A 10405-nucleotide genomic window follows, 5' to 3' on the forward strand; every position below is an offset into this window, starting at 1 on the left:
GCGGGGGGCGGGGCTTACGGCGGCCCTTTGCTCCAGAGCCGAGGGCAGCCGCGGGGGGCGCTCTGGGCTGGGAAAGGGTGTGTGCGCCATGGGAGTGTAAGCCCAGTAGCTTGTACTTACTGCACGTAATACGCCGAAATCTTAATCTAAATCTTATGTACACATATAATACCTTAATAAAAAAATGGAAAAAAATAAAAAATAAAAATTCTTGAGAAAGCAAAAATAATAAATAAAAAATAAATAAATAAAATGGAAAAAAAAATAAATCTTAACCTAAAACTACACCAAGGCAGGGTTGGAGTGAAAGGTCAGGAAAAGGGAGGGTGCTCGTCTCGGAACCTCAGCACTGACCGTGGACTGCGAACTAGGGCCTGGGGGACCCCAACCCGCGCTCCACCGCGTGTCCGGCCACCTGCGCCCAAGGGTGCAGTGACCGGAAGTGGCCTTTGGGAGCTGTTCTAGGTGTGCCTCACTCTGAGAAACAGGTGTTACTGAAAACGGTAAGTTACAGTGTTTATAATGCAACAGGAGAGCGATGCGGAACCGTTTTGTATTCTGGAGGTAGATACACAAACCTAAGCACGTGATAAGATGTTTAAACACGGAACCAAGTGCACACACATGTACGGGGGAAACAGGGGAGGTCTGGACGAGATGGCGGACAGTAGGAGCGTCAGCATCCTGGTTGTGCAGCTGCACCACAGTTGGCAAGATGTCTTTGGAGAAGGCGGACCCAGGATCTCTGTGTCACTTCTTACACCTGCATGTGACTACCATTATTTTAAAATAAAAAGGTTAATTTTTTAAAATTGATTTGAGAGAGAGAAAAACATCGATTTGTTGTTCTACTTACTTATGCATTCACGGGTTGATCCTTGTATGTGCCCTGCCTGACCAGATATCAACCCCCAAACCTTGGTTTATCAGGACAACACTCTAAGCAACTGAGCTACCCAGCCAGGGCCAAAAGGTTAGTTTAAAAAAAAGAAAAGTAAATAAAACCTAGAGATAGCCATGGAAAAAAAATGCAACCCCAGCGTGTTGCAAAACGGGATTATATGCCAATAACCATTTTGCAGCAGAACTACATGTAAATAGAATACATAAGTATATATAACTGAATATAGCATTTAAAAAGGTCTTCAGCCTGGCTCAGTGATTAGAGCATCTGTCTGCACACTGAAGGGTCTTGGGTTCAATTCCTGGTCAAGGGCACATACCTGGGTTGTGGATTCACTCCCTGCCCGGGTCGGGGTGCATGTGGGAGGTGTCTCACACTGATGTTTCTCTCCCCCCCTCCCTTCCACTCTCTCTGGATTTGGCTTACCCTTATGCCCCTGTTACTGCTCAGAAGTTCAAAAACACAGCAAAGCAAGTTACTGGGGCTGATTTTGGCCTGGTCTCCAAGGTGAGTCCATCACTGGCATTCTGCTGACTCCATGTCAGCATCCTTGGGCCACATCCTATCCCCTCTTTGGGGCTAGGCAACTGAGTGACACTTCGTCTTCAGTGCCCTGGGCTCCCAGGAGCCTCTTGGTCAGGAACCAGGAACAGCTTTCCCCAGGCAGCAGCACAGCCCTGAGAAGGATGGCACAGTGCGTTCTCTGGGTGCTGGGAGCCACTCCAGGGCCGGGAGCATGAGGACTGGGAAGCTGGGGCTCTGGGTCCTCGGGGCTGAAGCCCCGGGCTGGGTGAGCGAAGCTCCAGACAGGACTGCGGGGGCTGTGGATTGACCTCATTTAAGGAGGGGTGTGTGTGATTGATTATTCTTCCCGGTAATGACCGCTAATACTGCTCCTACGTGGGCAAGGAAGTGTAGCCATGCCCTTCTGATGAAGAACCATTCATTCTTGCAGCCAACCGGGTGCCACTCTGCACTCTGTGGCAGGGCACGGTGCTGCGTTCTAGGGGGGACATATGTAACCCAGAGTAGAGAGGAACAGCGGTCAGCGGAGATGAGGACTTGGCATTGAATTCCTGGCCGGTGGGAGCTTTGTAAACCCCACCCAGAGGGGCTGAGAGACACGGCGGTACAGGAGGGAAGAATTCAGAGGACACTTTTAAAAATATATGTATTTTTATTGATTTCAGAGAGGGAGAGGGAGAGAGAGATAGAAGCATCAATGATGGGAGAGAATAACGGATCAGCTGCCTCCTGCACGCCCCCTACTGGGGATGGAGCCAGTAACCTGACCGTGAATCCAACCCGGTTCAACCACTGAGCCACACTGGCCCGGACAGAGAGCACTTTTAATGGGCAGAGCATGGCACTGCAAAGTGTTGTTATTCAGGTAAAGTGGCTAATGTTTCCTTTCTTTTAAGAGAGACTCTTAAATTCCAATTACTCTGCCCCAGAAGACCAGTTGAAAATAACCCCAACTGGAGGGAATTAATTTCCTTAGGAATTTCACTGCTGGAAGATGAATGGAGCCCCCCTGCAGAGAAACAGTAAAACTGTAAGTACAGTAGATTTGCACCTGAAGAATACATAATTTTAAATTTCTGTTCTCAAGCTGCGATAACATCTCTGGAGCTACTATAAAAAGCCCAAATGAGCACCACAAGGCTGCTGGGAACCCAGGAGGAGCCCACCCCCTGGCTGGGGACACCAGGAGGGCCCCCCACCCCCAGTCTGTCCACAAAGGTGGCTGGGAGCCCAGGGTTACGGCCAGGGGCACAGTGACCACCGCTGGCTGCCTGGCTGGGAAGGGTCCAAACAAAGTTGCCTCCCCATGAGCCCCAACAGGTTGCCCAAATCCCAGAGCATCCTCCCTGGACTCGACTCTCCAAAGCCCATCCCCACGCCCAGCCCTGCCACTAACCCTGGCACCTCCTTCCCTGGGGGACCACCTACCTGGGAGGCAGAATGGGGGGACCAAGAGGTAGACAGTCTGTGTCCTGCCCTCATGCACCCTCCACTGTCCATCAGCTTGGGTGGCTCCAAGAATGGGCCTTGGCTCACAAAATATGATGAGAGCCCGGCCGGGCGTGGCTCAGTGGTTGAGCATCAACCTATGAACCAGGAGGTCACAGTTCGATTCCCAGTGAGAGTACATGCCCAGGTTGTGGGCTCCATCCCCATTGGGGGGTGTGCAGGAGGCAGCCAATCAATGATTCTCTCTCATCACTGATGTTTCTCTCTCTCTCTCCCTCGCCCTTCCTCTCTGATATCAATAAACACATAATTTTTTTAAAAAAAGGGTGTTGAGATACACTGGACATGGGTCCTACCGCGCAGCCAGCTCTTCTTCTCCTTCGCCCACGGGCCAGCCTGGCAGCCAGGATGCTGCTGCTGTCACCCTAAGAGCCGGGGACTTGATCTTGACACAAGTCAGCCAATTTTCTGTGTTGTCTTTCTTACCTGGAACTGCTTTTATTGGAAGGACTCTATGTATATGCTGGCTATAAAGGTGGTTTATGCTGTCATAGCTAGATTTTTATTGGTTGTATTTTTGCTGTACTTGCTTGAAAAAAAAATTATTATTTTCAAAGAAAAGAAGAATTACATATCCGGTAAACTAAATAAGGCTCATGTTTATTAGGGACCTCTGACAGCTCCTCAAACGTGACAAAAGATCCCGAGGCAGGAATGGACAATTTATGTGCCAGGGTATTTGTAAAACAGATTTCAAGACATACTTCATCCTGGCTCCGCCAATAAAAAGACAGCTCCTTTCTTCTCAGAGGTGTGCTATCGGGTGGTTTCACCGCCACCCGGTTTCCTCTAAGAAGATAAAACAACCCGGACAAGGAGGTACCCGCTGACCTGTCGCGTTGGGTTGGATGTTTGGGGGTTGTATAGACGGGGAGGGGCGGGGGGAGGCGTGGCCCATCCGTCAGGGGCTCTCTAGAAGAAATCAGCTTCTCAGAAATGTGGTTCATGGGCCTTCATCTAATTGCTGCAAGCTCCAAAAACTCTTTGGCCAAAATAAATTTTAAACATGTTTCTAGCTGTTGACAATTCATCAGGAAAGAATGCATCCGAGAGCCGACTGCCCTTTTTCCAGCCCCGACATACATCCTAACCGCCTCTCCCCACAGCCACCAGCCGGTGCAGGGCCCACCTCCGGCTGCAGGTGGCATCCGCGCCCTCCCGGCTGCAGGAGCCTCCTTTGTTGAGGGCTCTCTCTTCAGCCTGGAGAGGCTGAGTCTACAGAGCCTGGGGCCGCCTCTACAGACGCTGCTCACCCACCGAGAGCAGGTGCCTTCTCCGGCCTGCAGACATGCACCTTCTCCCGGCCTCTCATGCCCAGGCGTGGGTATTCGAGATCCTGCCTGTAGTTTCCCAAGTCTGTGCTGTGAACACGCTGGCACTGAAGGGGGGGGAGGCGGGCAGAGCATGTTGTCACCTGCACACTCGCCTCCACGTGCATCCTGGTTTACCCCAAGGGCCTGTTCCCCATGTGGTCACCCCAGATGCAGAGTCGGGGACACGCTGGGACCAGGAGTGTCCGGGACAACTGTGTGTGTTTGTGTGCAGCTGCAAGGCGTCCCGTCAAATGCTTTACCTGAAAATGCGCTGGTGTGTGCGCCCATGTGTGTCTGTGTGTGTTTATTCTTCACGTCCGCCGGGAGTTAATTTTCTGCTCTTACTTGTAATTGTTTCAAATTTGACAAATGAAACGAAGGGCTGAGGTGAGCTTGCCTTGGTGCCACAGACAAGAACGCTTGTAAAGTCAGAAGTAATTCTTTTTTTTTTTAATTAAAAAAAACATTTTTTATTGATTTAGAGAGGAAGGGAGAGGGAGAGATAGAAGCATCAATGATGAGAGAATCATTGATCAGCTGCCTCCTGCACGCCCCCCACTGGGGATCAAGCCCGCAACCCGGGCATGCGCCCTGACTGGGAATTGAACTATGACCTCCTGGTTCATAGTCGGTGCTCAACCACTGAGCCACACCGACTGGGCCAGAGGTAATTCTTAAGAGGGCCAAGAAGTTGTAACCAGGTGGGCTCCGGGAGGCTCTGTGGCTCCAAGAGCTCACACCTCAACAAGGAACCTTCCAGACACTGGGTCCCGATGGGCACTGCCTCATTCGAGCTGACGGGCCCTCTGTCCCGCTGACCTGGGCGCTCTCGCACAGAGACCTCACCTCACGGAGTGGACATCCGTAGCGTCCAGTGGGCACCACAAGCAGAGCTGGCCCCCCCCCGCCTGCAGAGGGATTCAGGGTGCAGAGGGCCGGGACACGGAGAACACGCGTGTGTACCCCTGAAAGACACAGCTCGGCGACATGCTGCTGAGTTCTGGGGTCCGAGCTCTGGCCGAGGACAGTCACGGGTCCTCTGTCACATGGCAGACATCGTCCCAACCTGGAAAGTGAGTCGGCTCCACTAGTTAAAGAACTGACCCCAGTATCTCCTGCCTGCCACAGAGCCTCCACAGGGCCACAGCTACGGGGCTCCCTCCCCTCCCCTCTGTCCTCTAGCGGAGAGCATGCCATTTCCCCCGAGTGCAGGGCAAAGGAACACCAAGTATGTTTTTAAAGATTTTTTATTGACTTGTTAGAGAGAGAGGAAGAGAGGGAGAGAGAAACATTGAATCGTCAATCGGCTGCCTCATGCACGCCCCCTACCGGGGACGGAGCCTGCAACCTGGGCATGTGCCCTTTGAACTGGCCACCTCTTGGTGTATGGGATAGAGTCTATTAAACGATGCCCAACCAGCTGAGCCACAACGGCCAGGGCCAAGTATTTTTTTTATCTTCTGAAACCATATGCTTGAGCCTCTTCCACCTCCTGTGCCCAGGGGTCAGCAGCTGCTCCAGCGAGGCTCAGGGGCCCTCGGGACGGCGGTGACAGTAAAGCAGTCCTGAAGGCGGTGCCGGGTCCCGAATGGCCTCCAATCCTGGAAGGATTCCCAGGTCGGAGGGCCTCCCATCGGGGCTGCCTCCCTCGGGTTGGGGTGGCTGGGATACGTTTCCTGTAGAATGATTGCTGACCTCAAATGCCTTCCTGTAGAACCAAACAAAAAAGAAAGGAAAAACGCAAACCAGTGATCTTCAAATGGTGCGGAGGCCTACTGCCCGGCGGTGAGATGTAATAAAATAAATGGGCTTTATTTCACGTTCTCACGATCAAGTCGCTGAAGTTTAAACCTCGGTGGCTGTGTCCTCTCACCAGATGAAGCAAACACTTGTGGCTCCACCATCAGCCTGAGCTTAAGTTACTATCTGCTATTCACTCATTCCTGTGAAACACGCGCTTTACTTTAATCAGAACCCACCCCTCATTTAGAAATTTCAATGCCAACATTACTTTTAAACGTTCCCATGTGACATCCATGCCTTTTGTAGTTCATACATGAACTAAGAAACTAGTACCAGGAGATGGGGGAGTCTCCTTCCTATGACGAAGGACAGATGTGCGAGACCCTAAAATGGGGGGCCCCTAAGTGAGGGGCCCCCGTGCCGCGGATCTGAGGGACAGAGGGGTGCTAAGCCACACCTGGCCCATCTGCAGGCAGGACAGGAAGGCTGTGCCAGGCCCCAGGCCCTCGAGCAGTGAGGCGCAGCTGCCCGGAGGGTGAGGAGGACCAGGCACAGAGCTCGGGGTGCCTGGGGGTCCTCAGCCGAGGCCCGCTACCCGCCCACCCTCAGCCCCTTCCCATGGGCTCCACATGGTCCCACCGTCTGAACTGCTGGGCTTTATTCCGATTGTCCCGAACCCGGCCTTCTCCCCAGACTGGGGCGGACCGGGAGGGATGCTCTCACCCGCCTGGAAGAATTGTTTATTTTCTTGTTCCCACACGTTCGCCATCACTGTGTCGCCGCTGGGAGTGGCTTCAGGCGGCACTTGTCCAGGGATCCCAGGCCACACGACTTCCTCTCTCCTTAAAGCAGGTTATTGTATCACTCCCTACCCAGAGCCGAGTTATTAGCCATAAATGTGCTTACCTACGGAGATATGTCCTTTTATGATGGGGCATGAATAGAAAAGAGCGGTGTTCTGGAATACCTGGCCACTAACACGGCAGGATAAAGCCGGCTCCAGACGTCCCAAGGCCCACTCCTGGCCTTAAAGGAAACATCCCGTCTTCAGGAACCGCCACAGAAATCTTGACCACTATTTAGCAGTCTCGTCGGAAGGAGTTGGTCTCTCATTTATCAGGAGATGGAATACAATGAGTCTGCGGTCTTTGCTTCTGTTTTATCATTTCCAAGAGTCAGAAAATATTGCATCCGCTGGCAGTCAATTTATTTCGATTGATAAAAAGGGGTTAACAAAACCCCCTTAGAAATACAAACCAGGTGGAAGTGATATATCTTTCCGGTGCCTTCTTCGGGCTGCCCATAAAGAGAGCACGCTGTTTCTTTCTTCCCAGCAAGTCTCCCCCGGTTTTCTACACCTAGCGAGTCATTTATAATCCTTATTATTGCCAAGCCACACGCTAATGCGACATCCGTCATATTTCCACGTGCTGGGGGCTTCTCCGTACGATGGTGTGAGCGCTGAGAGGCACAACCCCCTCTAATTTATAGGAAAATCCATGCAAAGGTGGGTTATCAAACATAACCAATGTGACTTCATACCCTCGAAAATAAAAAAAAAATTTAGGATGAAATATAAAACATGCTAAAATTTAATCTCCTGTTGAAGCATAGCCTAGCCCAGGGAGCACCCTGTGTGTGACTCTCAGGGAATGTCACCAACAGATCAGAAGCAGGGATGCGTTCAAACGAGGCACAATTAATACTTTCCAGTCAAACCTAAAGCTGTGGAGTTTAGGAGACACCTTTGTGGTGTATTGATATTTTTATTCGCCCACAGCACCTGTGAAGAAAATGCAAAGTGACAGATTAAAAATCGCCGCTACGTACCCAGCGAATGTTTACATGATGGGACGGAGCGGGGCCCGGCCACCGCCCGGTTTCGTGTAAATCTCTCTTGCGCACCGGTCAGTCTTTCCATAGTAAATAACTCTCTATTTTTGGTCATCCCTGAAGAGCACACATGACGTCAGGAAGTAACTTAGGGCACTGGCTCAGATCACTAAGGCCGCCACATAGAGGTCTCATTTAGGAAGTTGGAAAGCAGTGGGCTATTGTTTTTTGCCTGAAGGAAGTATGTCTAGATTATAAGGATTGCATCTAGGAAAATCTTATACTGAGTCTTGTCATACATTAAGAAAAAACACAAACCCAAAAAACTAACAAGAAACCTGAGCTAAGATGACACTGGAACAAAACCCATGACCCTCAGCAAACAGATGTGTGCTGACCTCATAGCGACACGTTTCCTGCAGATCCAGTCCTCCGGGATAGACACCTGTCCGCCGAGAGTGGACTGTCCGCCGAGAGTGGACTGGACAGGTTACCTGTACGCTGCAGAGCTGATCACTGAGGCAGAAGATGAGGGCCAGGTATGGGCCCGAGACAACCCTGATCAGCCACTCTGCAGTAACACTGTGATTTGAATAAAGACAAGCGGTGGACAAGTGCCATATTAGACGTCTTTAGGGGACAGCAGCTGGGGGCCGGGGCACCCCTTTGAAGGCCCTGGCTGGAGCAGACGCCACGCAGCTAAATGCTGAACTCATCCTGCACCGGCCTTGCCCTGAGTACCACCGCTTTTACATCCCAAACAAGATAAGAGGACAGTAATGTTTGAAAGAGGTCATTAAAGATTGAAAGGGGGAAGGTTACCTCAGTGGAAGAATAGAATGGCTTTGCAACAATTGAACGAAAACTGTTACTCACTCGCCCAGCCAGTATGGCTTGGTGGTTGAGCGTCAACCTATGAGCCAGGAGCTCATGGTTCGATTCCCGGTCAAGGGCACATGCCCAGGTTGTGGGCTCGATCTCTAATGGGGGGTGTGCAGGAGGCAGCCGATCAATGATTCTCTCTCATCATTGATGTTTCTCTCTCTCTCTCCCACTCTCCCTTCCTCTTTGAAACCAATAAAAATATATATTTTTAAAAACTGTTTTAAAAAAACCTCAATCCCGCCGAAACCGGTTTGGCTCAGTGGATAGAGCGTCTGCCTATGGACTGAAAGGTCCCGGGTTCGATTCCGGTCAAGGGCATGTACCTTGGTTGCGGGCACATCCCCAGTAGGGGGTGTGCAGGAGGCAGCTGATGGATGTTTCTCTCTCATCGATGTTTCTAGCTCTCTATCCCTCTCTCTTCCTCTCTGTAAAAAAATATAAAACCTCAATCACATCCCCACCACACACCACACACACACACACACACACACACACACACACACACGCTCCCTTGGCCAGGAGCTGAGCCACTTATTAAAGGTAATCCACAGCTACTCCTGGAAGTTGTCTTCCCTGGAAGGCAGGCGACAGGAGCAGGCTGTTGTACTCCTATTTACAGAGGAGGGAACTGAGACTCAGAGGTCGACACTCGCCCAGCACACTTCCTTGGTTAAGTGCCAATGAAACCCCTGCTGACCCTTTCTGAACTCCGACTGGTCCAGGGCTCAGCTGGGAGACTGGAGATGGTCCCAGGAGGGACAATGAGCCAGTGAGCGGGAGCTGACTGTGTCCTGGATGGCAGGCTCACCACTGCCCAGACGGCTCACTGAGAACTCAGAGCACCTCCTTGAGGTAGACCCCTTATCAGCACCCCAATTTGTCACCCAGGGGTGGGGACTGCCAGGTGAGAGCACCTTGCCCTGGAAGTCCCCAGGGGGAAACTGGAACTCAGGTCACCTTCCTCCTGAGCCACTTCCCCTGAAGGTAGGTGGTGTGCAAGGCGGCGGCGGGAAGTGGTGCACGGATAAGCACCTTGTCACAGGAATGTCTTTACAGTCGTAAAGCATACAGAACAGAGTGGGCCATTTTAACCATTCTTCGATGTACAGCTCAGTAGCATTAAGCACATTCACCTTTTTGTCAACCATCATCCCCGCCATGTCCACAACCCTTTTCATTTTCTAAACTGAGACTCTGTCCCCATTAAACAATGTCCGAAACCGGTTTGGCTCAGTGGATGGAGCGTCGGCCTGCGGACTGAAAGGTCTCAGGTTCGATTCCGGTCAAGGGCATGTACATTGGTTGCGTGCACATCCCCAGTAGGGGATGTGCAGGAGGCAGCTGATCGATGTTTCTCTCTCATCGATGTTTCTAGCTCTCTATCCCTCTCCCTTCCTCTCTGTAGAAAATCAATAAAATATATTTAAAAAAAAAAATAGGTCCTCTGCCCCCTCCCTTCAGCCCTCTGAAAATTCTCTTCACGGAGAGAGCCCATTCTATTGTCTGTCTATTCCAGCACTTCAAACAGTGGCATCACATTGCATTTGCCCTTTTGTGGCCAGCGCATTTCATTCAGCATAATGCAGCTGCTTCCGGCATTTCCTTCCTTTTTAGGCCGAGCAATATTCCCTGGTAGGTATCTACCACCTGTTGTTTATCCATTTACCCATCTATGGACGGACACACAGGTCAC

The sequence above is a fragment of the Eptesicus fuscus genome, chromosome 17, assembly GCF_027574615.1.
Source record: "Eptesicus fuscus isolate TK198812 chromosome 17, DD_ASM_mEF_20220401, whole genome shotgun sequence".
In the NCBI taxonomy this organism is placed as follows: Eukaryota; Metazoa; Chordata; class Mammalia; order Chiroptera; family Vespertilionidae; genus Eptesicus; species Eptesicus fuscus.